At 38.6% G+C, this 13330-nt stretch overlaps 1 protein-coding gene across 3 annotated transcripts in view; it reads left to right on the top strand.

Annotated features, from left to right (window-relative positions):
- Window positions 1–13330, top strand: part of PTPRN2 (protein tyrosine phosphatase receptor type N2) — a 1143575-nt gene that overhangs the window by 293009 nt on the left and 837236 nt on the right. The window lies entirely within an intron of this gene.

The following is a 13330-nucleotide window of genomic DNA, read 5'->3' as shown; positions in this document are numbered from 1 at the left end:
ATACCTTGCAACACCAGCTACAAAAGTGCCATGCGAACGTCTGTCCTCACTTTCAGGTTATATTGTAAATAACAAGCAAGCAGCAGCATCTCCCAAAAATGTAACCAAACTTGTTTATCTTAGTGATTGGCTGAATAAGAAGTAGGACTGAGTGGACTTGTAGGCTCTAAAGTTTTACATTGTTTTTGAGTGCAGTTATGTAAAAAAAAATTCTACATTTGTAAGTTACACTTTCATGATAGAGATTGTACTACAGTACTTGTATGAGGTGAATTGAAAAATACTATTTCTTTTGTTTTTTACAGTGCAAATATTTTTAATAAAATAATAATATAAAATGAGCAATGTACATTTTGTATTCTGTGTTGTAATAGAAATCAATAGAAATACATTTGAAAATGTAGAAAAACATCCAAAAATATTTAATAAATTTCAATTGGTATTCTATTGTTTAACAGTGTGATTAATCATGATTAATTTTTTAGCTCCTTTCCAGAGAACAAGCTTCAGTCTTGATGAGATAATATTAGCACTTATTAGGGAACTGGATGTCTCACATACGTCCTAATGAGATAGATAGTCTATTACCTGTAGGCCAGCAGTCTGAATCTAGCCCAATTCAACACTGATTAAAAGTTGTTCCAATTGAATAGATCTTTGGTGATCTCAATAATGAGATTAGTTTGGTAGGTCTCAGTCCCAGCTCCCAAATCAAAAATTCACCACCACATTCTGCACTCATTAACAGATTCAGCAGAGGCCAAGAACTTCATGGGCCATGGAGATTGAACTACCCCCTGTGATCACTACAGGAAGAACCTCCCCACTGCTCAAGTTCAGGGTTGAGGCAGGTTGACCAGGTGTGTGTTGGAGGATTGGCTTGCTGTAGCCTTGTTGGATAAACCAGGTCTTCATTCACTAGAATTGCATGAGCAGTAAATCCACACAATTTTTTAAAAGCTGGCATTTATGGTTGCATGCAAATTAATTACAGATATGCAGATTAGTTCATGGCTTAATTTACATTAATTGTCACGCATGGAACTGCACAAAAATTTCTATTTGTATCAAAGAGATACAGAGACTGAAAAGATGTCCAATGAGTTTAGAGGAAATAAAACTGCCACTGACAGACACCAACTCATAAGGAAAGATAGAGATGTTTTGCTTTTTAATACAAATCATTGGCATTTTCTATATACCTAATAAAGGGCTGCCATGTCTCAATATAAATGACATCAGTGTCTGTTTTTACACATATGTGCTTTTCAATAGATGACATATCTTAGAATTTAAACTATTAAAAGTATTACTGGAAGACTTGTATTGTGTGTGCATATTTGAGGACTGAATTCTTCCCCTGGGGAACTGACAGTGCTACTACTCAAAGGAGAAGCTATTAAAAAAATTGAAGAACCTAACATGAGCAATCAAGAGATGTTTTTGTCTTGTTTTTTCCTCTCGGTTTCAAAGGGTTTAAAAATAGCTGATACTGTGGTGATAATGGCACAACACACTGAAAAGAGTGGATCTGAGACAGAGCAAGTAAAGTTAGCTCTGTGCTCTCTAGCTATTTCTGCAGCATAACCTGCTAGAATTACAGTCTTGCTTGTGGCAGGGCCAGCTCCAGGCACCAGCATTCCAAGCTGGTGCTTGGGGCGGCAATCTGCAAGGGGCGGCAGTCCCGGTTGTTTTGTCCCCAAGCAGCATGCCGAATTGCTGCCGTGGTGGTGGGGGCAGTCCGTGCGCCTTTAGGGCTAAACATAGAAGCTGCCGCCGATTGCCACCACCACAGAAATGCGCCTGCTGCCCTAAGGGCACACGGACTGCCCCCGCCCTCCGCAGCGGCAATTCGGTGTGCTGCTTGGGGCAGCGAAAACTGTAGAGCCAGCCCTGGCTTGTTGCTATGGTAATAACTGAATTTTTTGTTAATGTTGTTATTAATGTTTTCATTGTTGTTATAGGCAGTGAGCTAGCTTTTACTAGTTTTGCATACATTTAAAATATCTCTAGAGTGACCTGAAATAGTTTTTCTACAAGACTTCTAATTGTCACTATTTTTAAGTTCAACTTAGTCTATCTAGGTTTTTGTCTGAACGCTTCCCAAGTATTTATGGACTTATCTTCACAATGTCCCTATTAGGTGGGTTATGACCATCAAGGGGTAAAATTGAGTATACCACTAGCAAGCTGAGAAATTCCCCTTTTCACTGGAATAAAGTTCCCAGTTTCAGACCTGTTGGGTCATAAGATCTTGGACCCAAAAGTTTGTCATTTGTCCGAGACTGATTATGTTCCATTTTGTGCTTTAGGCAAGTGTAATTTTGCAGTTAGATATCCCATTTGTGTGGCTGGTTCCTTTGGTAATAAAATCTGGTTGCTATTTGTAGGTCCTCAGAGATCTGCAATATTAGAAATAATCCAGGCAAATATGCATGTTGAGTAGAGTGCCCAAAGATATGTGACAAATGCACTTTATGTCAGGGCTCTCAGCATCACATGTGGTGTGTGCAGATATTATTTATTATCTGGGGCCCATAAGTGCTACATTTCTCACAAACACAATTAGGCAAAGAATGAATCAAGGACCCTGATCCTTCATTCAGAGCCACATGTGTGAACCTTTGTGGAATCTCATTGGCTTCAACAGGGCTCCCATAAGCTCGCACGTCCAGCAGCACAGACCCCAATCCTATAATCAGATCTAAGTAGACAAGACAGAAAATATGGGGAAGCAATATGCATTAAAGCAAACTGCAGTTGTGCCCATTTTAAGCATACCACATACTGGTCCAATTTTTTAAAAATAGAAAACTCCTTTCTTTATCTATGGGTCTTGCTGGCCTGCCCTTCCATGTTAAATAAGCCCTCCTTCCATGCTTCTCACAAACCCTATAGATTAGGTCTCTGTGAGAATAAACAAACAGCCAGTCAGATGGTGCCCATTTTATTCCAAATATCCAGAGATGGAAACATGGCTCTTGGTGCAGGGACAAGAGCTCTTATTACTGGTCCTGCCCTAAAGCCTGTGTGCACTTCCCCTGCTTTTTTCTCCTTCCCATGAAAGGAATCGTGCTGTTGGGTCTGCTTGGGCAGGGAGCAGTGATCCTTATGACTGCTTTTGTTCACAGATATTCTGGTAGCTCCTGGTGCATAATGCAGGTGGGTAGAAATTAGGTCATCCCACATGAGTGTTGCTAAAACCTTTATACGCCACCTCTCTGTCATCTGCTCAGTATATGTCTCACATTACACAAAACCTGTTTAAGGAATATTTTTTGTAGAGAACCTTAACATTTTTGGAGGCTATTTGTTAAATTGACTCCACTTGTAAAGCTATGTGACTTAGTTACTTTGCAACCTACAATCCAGGACTCAGAACCATAAAAACCTCCAAAAAAAAAAGATCTATAATAGCTTTTCTGTCCTTACAAATGTGACAGCTTTAAGATCTAACATCTATCTTGCGAGCCTCCAAGATCCGGAGGTACCTCCTCTTTTGAATTGTATAAATTTCCAGTTTCTGGATTAGTAGGCCCACTGGCAAACAGACTTTAAAGTAAAAGCAGCAAAGAATCCTGTGGCACCTTATAGACTAACAGACGTTTTGGAGCATGAGCTTTTGTAGGTGAATACCCACTTCGTCAGATGCATGTAGTGGGAAATTTCCAGGGGCAGGTATATATATGCAAGCAAGCTAGAGATAACGAGGTTAGTTCAATCAGGGAGGATGAGGCCCTGTTCTAGCAGTTGAGGTGTGAAAACCAAGGGAGGAGAAACTGGTTTTGTAGTTGGCAAGCCATTCACAGTCTTTGTTTAATCCTGAGCTGATGGTGTCAAATTTGCAGATGAACTGAAGCTCAGCAGTTTCTCTTTGAAGTCTGGTCCTGAAGTTTTTTTGCTGCAGGATGGCCACCTTAAGGTCTGTTATAGTGTGGCCAGGGAGGTTGAAGTGCTCTCCTACAGGTTTTTGTATATTGCCATTCCTAATATCTGATTTGTGTCCATTTATCCTTTTCCGTAGAGACTGTCCAGTTTGGCCGATGTACATACTTTAAAGTATGTCATTTTTATGTATAGAAAAGCAGTCACTGGTGTGGGACTGATGCTTCCCAAACTGATGCAGCTAAAATGCTTATGCCATGCTACATCATGGTGTAGGTTCATATTGCCCCCATCACAGTGGACTGTAGGTATTATATTTCTATGTCTGAAATATACATTACTGTGTGTATGTGTTTTTATATACAATATGTATGTATATCAGCATACATAAGAATATATAGAGTATTAAAATATTTGCACCTACAAACTATTCTGACACATTGGGAATATTTAGATAGATTTACTATTGCACTTGAGTATAAATACTTGACTATAAAATACCAGGGCATTGTAGGAAAGATTTAGTGAATGAAGGGATCAAATAAATGCGAGAGGAGAGTAGTGGAGACATTCTTGCTACATTGCAGTTAGAGAAGTCTGGAATTCAAGTATCCAGGCAGTACTCACTCTCACCTCTTCATGAATGCCAAGCAACAAAATGACCTTCTGGCAGATCAGGTGCTAGGAGCCCAGAGTTATCACCTGAAAACAACTTGTGGTTTTGAATGAGCACTAGCTCATTAGCATTACTGCAAGGGGAAGCCAGAGGGAAAATAGGACCATTGGAAGGAAAAGGAGATAAAAGGAAAATAACAAAGCGAAAATGAAAATACTTGCATCCTAGGGTCCTGTGGATTGTTTCTTTGGTTACGTCTCTCCATCATCTCGATAGACCAGACCATCCATCATGAGGATATGTGGAGCTGAGGTGTGGGGAGAGGGTGTAAGAATCTGAGCATGGGCCTTCCGTACTTACTGTGAAGTCTAGTCCTTATGCTGGTGTAAGACTAATTCCAGTAGTGCTGCCTACCCAAAGGAAGCACTGGCCGATGGAACCAGAATTCTCTAGGTGATCCCAAATTAGTATTGGGAAAATTAAGTTTAGAGGTCATTATAAAACCTAAATTTAATTTCCCCAGTACTAATTTCTCCCTGCTGTTTCTCGCACCTTCTTGTCAACTGTCTGTAATGGGCCACTCTCTTACCACTTCAGAAGTTATTTTTCCTCCCTCAGTATCCTGCTGTTAATTGATATATCTCCTTAGACTGACCTCACATTTAGTAAAGCAACCCCCATCCTTTCATGTATTTATACCTGCTCCTGTATTTTTCACTTCATGCATCTGATGAAGTGGGTTCTAGCCCATGAAAGCTTATGCCAAATAAATTTGTTAGTCTTTAAGGTGTCACAAGGACTCCTCGTTGTTTTTTCTGACAACATGGCCACCACTCTGAAACTTGAGTTACACAGAGTCCCTAACGTAAAGATTGTGTATTTTCTTGCTGTATTTATTATTATGGTAGATTGCTGTCAACAAAGGACTTTATAAATATATGTCACACATTTCACAATTTCAGGCAGATCCCTCAGTTCCCGCAAATCACTTAGGTAGAAGGTGCACTATAATACTTAAAACTAGTAATCTGCCTTTTAGTGAACCAAATGAACTTGCCATGGAAAAACATTTGCAAGTATCTGGCATTTACGTGGAGGTCTAGAGACAACAACCCCCTTATTACTTACTCTATATTGTATTGGTTTTCATGGAAAAGATAAGACGTTTTTAAAAAATAAAAATCAGAATGCTTGGGTTGGAGTGGGGAGGAAAAGCCCTTGCTGTCTGATGATGTTTTTTTCTTTGCATTGGCTCTCAAATTACGGGGTGGATTTGATGAAAAATTGCAAGAGGCTTCTCATTTCTGACTGACCCTGCTGCCTAACGAGATAGACCGTTAACATAATTGGATTGACACTGATTTGATCACACAAAAAATTGTGTTTTTAAAATAAAAGTCTCATTTTAAACCTGCTGAACTTGTCCTTAGGTTTCTCCTTTGTGTCTGAGTACTGCAGGCTCACTCCATGCTAGGTGGTGGAATCTTGTGGACTACAAATCAGAAGTACAATTCAGTGGACTGAGGTTGAAGTTTTAGCTTTGTTTTGTATTAGTTAGCTTTTGTACATCTGTTCAAAGGAAAAATACCATTCTGCCAATATCCAGGTCCTCAAAATCCCCTGCGCCCTTACCCAGTATGACAGTGGAACCAGTTGTTCCACTGAGATTACTATCCCCTGGCCTGCCACAAAGATACAAATTGGTGGATAATTTGAATGACATAAACTTTGGTATGTGTGTGTGTGTGCGCGCATGAGAGTGACCAGACAGCAAGTGTGAAAAATCGGGATGGGGGTGGGGAGTAATAGGATCCTATATAAGAAAAATACCCAAAAATTGTGACTGTCCCTATAAAATCAGGACATCTGGTCACCCTAGTGTGTGTGTGTGTGTGTGTGTACACGCGTGTGTGTGGAGAGTTTTCTGGGGAGATGGTCACAGCAGTGAAGGCAGTCTCCTTCACCCCTTCACTGTACTACATGACGAAAAGGTGGCCAGAGTGTGTGCCGGGCCAGATGGGGAAGCCCAAACTTCTGCAGTGCCAGTAACATAGACCCAAAAATATGTGGGGAAGGGGAGGACCAGAAAATCTGCCAGATGTGCTAATTTGGCACCACTTCAAAGCAGCTTCTTGGCTGCTCCTATGGAACACAGATGCTACATTAAAGGTGCTTCCCATAAGGTGCTGTGCTCTTGCTCAGCGGCTCATGTGAGTGCAGTGAATTGCAATTTGCAACCACCTATATGAGGTGCAAATATGATCGGACACCCTGCTGCTCAGGCTCCAGATATCATGTTTCCAAAAGTTCTCAGTTACCTGGCAGATCCCCCACTTGTGTGGATAACACAGGGGTTGTATCAGACAGAGAATGTTACAGCTAGTTTTGATTGGAGAGTTGATTGCCGTTATAAATCCACAAAACACTTACATTAGCCACCAATACTCCTTATCTGAGGCATTTTGTACAAAATTTCAGCATAGCAGCAATTTTGATGCTGATTACAACACACAGAAAGCTTCCACCAGTCCTGCAAATAAGTTTCAATTGCTTGTTTTTCAGCACAAGTACAGTAAGCATCACCAGGTGTGATAGACTCCTCTCTTTTATAAGAGAGAAAATTTATATGGCTGAAAAGGAGAATTTACAGTGGATAAAACACTGACATACTATACCCCCATAACTACAGTGGTTGCAAGCATGCACTGCTATAACATATAATTAGATTGCATTGTGTAAGTAGAACACCAACTATGGTAGCGAGAGACACATCTTTTGATGTATAATGACATTCAAAATATTCTCTAGTACTCAGCTGATAAACAGCTTCAAGAACTGGGGTCTACAGAGTTGCTTGTTTGATTTTAAATTGTAAGATTGGCACATGATCTCCCCTTTGAATACACTGTTCTGATGTGATCCATTTATCTAATGTAATTAACAGTACATGCTGAATGTACAATTAAGCTTGAAACTGTCAATGTCAGGCTGTTAAAAAAGAGTTGATAAAAATGAGAAGAGGAACTGCTGTTTTCTAATAAGGATCTGTGTTGCTTTTAAATCAAAAAGAAAAAAAATCTGGATTTCAATATATTGCTGTCTTCGTTGCCAGTATAATTCAATAAATATGTTAATTAGATGATCTAAACAGCTAAGAGAGTTGAGACTTTTTTGTCATTTATTTTTGTCAATTCTGTTTTTCAGAAGATTTGTTTTGTTTACGTTGGACTTTGAGCTTGCTTCTAGTAACAGAAAATGTTATTAAACTGTAATACAGAAGCAACTTTTTGTATTTTTTTTTAAAAAGTAATTTTCTGTATTTTTGCGTATGTTATACTGGCCTTCAAGAAATATCAAATTGGCAAAGAACAAATTTATGTCTCTACCACTTTTCCCTCTTCTACTGTGGGAGATTCTTCATAGGAAAGCATGTACAAATCTTACAAAAACAAACGAACAAACAAAATACACAGACACAAGCAAAGTATAGCATACCTGAGAATTGCAGAGTGGAGAGTTCTTCCTGAGGGATATCTATATTCCTATGAAACTTGATTTATAGCTCTAGTATATAGTATTTTTAATACTAATTAAGATAACTGCACATGCTATCTGAATCAATTCTTCTCTTAAAAGCAATTTGCCTCAATACTTTTCTTCTTGTAAGTGTTTTCTTGTTTTTTGTACTAGGAGCTGTACTATTTTCTAACTGCTAGAGGCATAACTCAGATTTTAAAATATCCCCAAACACTGCAACATAGGAAAAACATAAAAATAATGCTAGCAACATTAATAGTCATCAGGATCATGGTTCTGGATATGAGAAATCTGTAGCTATGGTATGCAATGGTACCTGAGTATGATGAGATCCATACTTATGGGTATGCAGAATTGGCAAACTGCTATCTGCCTTGACTTTGCCTCAGATGCAGCATTTTGAAAATGACTGAGTGGTGATTAGCATGGAATTGCTGAGTGAATAAGTCCAAACATCTGTATTGTGAAGCATAATATACTTTCCAGTGCATCTGCTTTATTAGCTTCTTATTTTTGCATTTGTTTGGTGACATACTTCTCTACTGTTTCTCCAGGCCTCCTCCAGCTTTCTCTATCCTTATTCGTTCTCATGATTCTTCTAAATTATAGGGATGAGTTGGTGAAATATAATATAATCACCACACTATATATTATTTTTCCTTGTGCGCTGCTAATTGCTGCTACTCAATTTATTTATTATTGAAACATATTTGTAATTAATTTTCTGGAAACAACGTGTTTCATAACAGAGGCAGAGAAGCAGGTAAACAGAATAATTCTGCAAATAATGCACAATGTGTTTCACTAGAAGTCACAGTTGAGAAGTGTAGTTGTAGGTTTAGAAAGTGCCTTCCATCTGGCAGTTGGAAGTTTTGAAGAGAGGCCACCAGACTGTCTGTTGACAGTTTTAAGGTTTCAGTTCCTGCAGTCTGTGTGTAGTGTTTCTTTGAACCCAAATGCTACATTATCCATTGCACTTCTTTTAATTTTTGTCAGTGATACTAATTAGTTTTGAATGGAAGTATTTCTTAAAGCCTTTAAATATTTTCTCTTGTTAGTATCTATTATTATAAGTACTATATGCTTAAGTATATTGGAACAAATTCTGATCTCAGTTACCCTGGCATAACTTAGGCTCCCAGGATCTGTCTGTATGCAATTTTGACACACAAATGTATACAGTATAAATAATTATTTAATATTTATCTGTTCTGTTGTAAGCAAAGATGTCAAAATATTTATTGATTGTCAATAGAAAAATGAAAACACAACAAATTCTGACAAGCTCTTATTTGTTCATATTTTGAGTTGTCTCGTTGATTTCTGAATAGATTTCAATTTTTCTCTTTGGTTCCAGATTAAATGAATTTTTTGGCAAAGATATATTAAATGGAAAGACTATGTAACATACCGTAATTTATTAATCAGGAAAAATAATACTTTTTGTTGGAAAGTTTGGGATAACACATCAGAAATGTAGAGAGTAATACTGTTTTAAAGACCCGTATCAGAGGGGTAGCCATGTTAGTCTGGATCTGTAAAAGCAGCAAAGAGTCCTGTGGCACCTTATAGACTAACAGACGTTTTGGAGCATGAGCTTTCGTGGGTATTCATGCATCTGACGAAGTAGATATTCACCCACGAAAGCTCATGCTCCAAAACGTCTGTTAGTCTATAAGGTGCCACAGGATTCTTTGCTGTTTTAAAGACCTAACTTTATAAGTTTTCACTTTAATTTGAAACCCAGTACACTCCAATATGGTTATCTTATATGCCCTACAGAGATTTTGATGCCTGCCAATGATGCCTAGATTCATTCACCAGGATGTATCATAATGTAAATCCATTTCCTGAAATGGATGTGCTGAGGTTCACTAACTAAGAGAGGGATCTGTATTATACATGTGGAAACTCAAAAGTCCTATTTCCCCTATAAGAATCCATAACTGCTTATTATTTTACATTTGTTTGAAGGAATTGTCATCCTGTCCTGTATTACAAAGCTGAAACCAATGGATCCTGTCAAGTCAAGAAGAAACATTTGATACATAAGCGTAGAGCATCCAATGATTCAGTTGTAGCAGATACTCCTTTCTTGGAAGTGGTTTAAAAATTAACTGATAGGAATTGGCTGTACTGTAGCTCACACCCACTCATTTTTCTTTAGCAGCAGAGCAGGGGAGTTTTTCTAAGAATAAAAAAAGTCTGAAAATTATTTGAATGCACTAAAATAACTGTACTTTAGTACATCCTGCCTGATTTGACATTAACAATATTCTTAGTCAGTTGGAATAGAAATGCCTTCAACCTTTTAGGAAAAGCAAGAACAAATTACAGCCAAATTTTCATTTCACAAGTCGTCTTCATCCAGGATAAGCCAAGGTCAATTTGTCATCCTATTTCCATAATGTTATTCTGCGGTGTACTTGCATTATTATTAGAGCTGTGCTCTCTTTCATATTAGTTTTATAAATGGCTATGTTAATGTCTTTTTGCAGACAAAACCACCTTTTGTTAATATCCCAATGGATTTCTTAAGGATTAAAATATACATTTTAAGCAGCTATTCATTGTATTTTCCTCCTATTGATGATTAGCCCTTGTCACCTAACTTAAAGTGGCATTGTTCCAGTTTAGCTGGAAACTGAAGCAGTTTGTGAGATGATGTGTGGAAAGATTGGCTTGACTGTCAGAAAAAAATAGTTAGAAGCAGCAAATTCTAAGAATCTTAGTAATATCCCAGAATAATTAAAGCAATGCTGCCTCTAAAGAAATAGCCGGGAAATAGCCTCTTCTTAGTAGATGAAATTATAAAATGGCACATGTGTTCAGTAGATCAAAGCAATTTCCTTTGTTTTTTATTATGGTGTCAATGGTGGGAAAGTGCTATTTGCAGATCAACTGTAGGTACAGCTGTTGCCATTAAAATCTTACCAGTTTTGTCATGGATAATTAGATATTTTTTTCAGTATTTGTAGTATTCCGTATAAATTAATTTAAGGCCAAAATGGTAGGCCATAACACATCTCCTGGCTTGATAATAAAGGTTACTATTTGTTTATAGCAAAAGATGATTAAATTACTGAACCCAGTTTTAAAACAGCACCATTGGTTAGCACTGAGGCAGTCTGCTCTGAGGAAAAAGGGTTAGAGTATAATAATATATATAGGCTACATCTAAACTTGGAACTGAGAATGTGATGCGCAGCTCAAGTAGACATACTTGTGCTAGTTTTCATCAAGCTAGCATGTTAAAAACAGCACTGTAGCTCTGGTGTCAGGAGCAGTAGTGAGTGGTGGCATGGGCAATGGTGAGTGGTAGCATGACTAGCTGCCCTGAGTACAAACTCGCCCAGACCCTATGGGTATGACTCTGGGCAGCTAGTCCATGCCTTTGCTTGCCCCTGCCTATGTCATTGCAGCTATGCTACTATTTTTAGCATGCTAACTTGTGAGAGCTAGTATGAGTATGGCTACGTGAACTGGAAATCACCCACTCACCCAAACTCCAAATGTAGATGTAGCCATAGGCACTCGCCCTGACTATCCTAAGGAAGGTCTGATGCTGGTGCTGCAGTCAGATTCTGCCAGCGAGCCTTGCCATATGGGCAAGTTAATAAAGCTCCTCTCATACTGGATGGGGGTCTGATACCTGTAACCAGGCCAGTGCTTTCATCATTTTCCTGCCTGGGTCAGGGTACAGCTGTGTTCTTCTCTGGTCTTTGTCACCCTGGGGCAGGGTTAGTAATAATATTTTACATTTATCTAGCCTGTATTGTCTGAAGAGCTCCGTGTTTTAGTGCTTTAGAAACATTTATGGTTCCCTGTTATCCCACACAGAGGCCATGTAGCAGGTTAGTGGCAGACCCTGGATGTTAATCACCTGATGCCCAGTTCTATACCTAATCCTCTTAACCCCACTGCTGGGACTGGTTTACACATGCTGCAAAACCTGTGGTGACAGGGACTTCAGGTTGAGAAGGGCCCTCACAAGAAGGTAGAGTTATGTTTTGTGTAGGCAGCTGCTGGCTTCTTTTTGGAAGGAAGGAGCAGGCTATGGATGCCATCTCTGTAACAGGATGGAAAAGGAAAGGCGAAACAGAGCAGGTCAAGTTCCCTTTCAGAATGGACCAGAAGGCCTATGTGTATACCTAGGCAATGAGAACAACAGGAAAGGAATCCTGCAAAAAGGTTGGGGGCAGGAGGGCAAAACTGACCGTCTTGAAAGGAAGAAAAATTTAGGGGGTAGAGAGTGGGATAAACTGATAGGTTGTGTTTTCTGGTGGCCAGAATTGAGGAGGTGTTGTTGTTTTAAGGGGCAGATCTAATTGTTTGGATTTTGGGTCTGAATTGATTTATAGGGGGAGAATGAAATTATTTGGGAGGATGGGGGAGAAGGAACTGATTTATTTGGTGGGAGTAGGGCTGATTTATTTGTGGGGTGAGCGGAAGTGAAAATGTCCTAGTGGAATTAAATATGTATGTATTTGGAGGGTGGGAGCACTGGCATTTTTTACTGAGACTTACTAACAGATGTTTGGGCCTTTCAAGCCTTGTTCTTCCTCAAGACCATATAAGGATTGAGCAGGCAAGTTATACCTCACAAACAGCGAAGAATCAAAAAATGCCAGCTGGTTGGTCAAACATTTCTGGATGTATTAGTTAATTTTTTGCCCAGTCAGCTGTCATTTTTCAGTTTTAGTTCACTGAAAATTGAAAAAATTCTGATTTTTATTTTTTCAATGAAAATTTGAAAAATATAATTGACAGCTGACCTTTCCCACAGAAATTTGCTTCAGCAAATTTGTCTTTCTTCCTTTGAAAGACTTTTTGAAGGAAAAATTTCAACTAACTCTAATTAGTCAGTGTCTATCATCGAAAAATTAAAAATGCCCATGAGTTATAAAGCAGAATCTTAAAAAATAACACTGCTGCTTAAACCACTGCACATTGTTGTTGTTGTTTTGTTGTTATGGTAGTCCCTAGAAACCTGTGAACCTGGACCCAATTATGTTGGGGTTGGTATGAACATAGACCAAAAAGATAGTCCCTACCCTAAAGAACAGTTTAAGTAATAACATTTACTGGAGTTTTGGTAGTGAGAGCTGTATTTTTCTTTTAGTTCTTTTTTTTTTCATCTGAAACAAACAGATGATTAAATTGTGAGTGTGGTACATTGTAAAAAGGTTTTAAAAGCCAGAGCTTCAGTATCTAGTGGCCAGGTTTTAATAAGATGGGTGTGTGTGTGTGTGTTTGTTTGTTTTGTTGCATTGAAGGCCATATATACAAACA

This window comes from Chelonoidis abingdonii, chromosome 2 (assembly GCF_003597395.2).
Source record: "Chelonoidis abingdonii isolate Lonesome George chromosome 2, CheloAbing_2.0, whole genome shotgun sequence".
Lineage (NCBI taxonomy): Eukaryota > Metazoa > Chordata > Testudines > Testudinidae > Chelonoidis > Chelonoidis abingdonii.
Note: the sequence above shows the minus strand (reverse complement) of the source record. Positions and strands in the feature narration are given on the sequence as shown.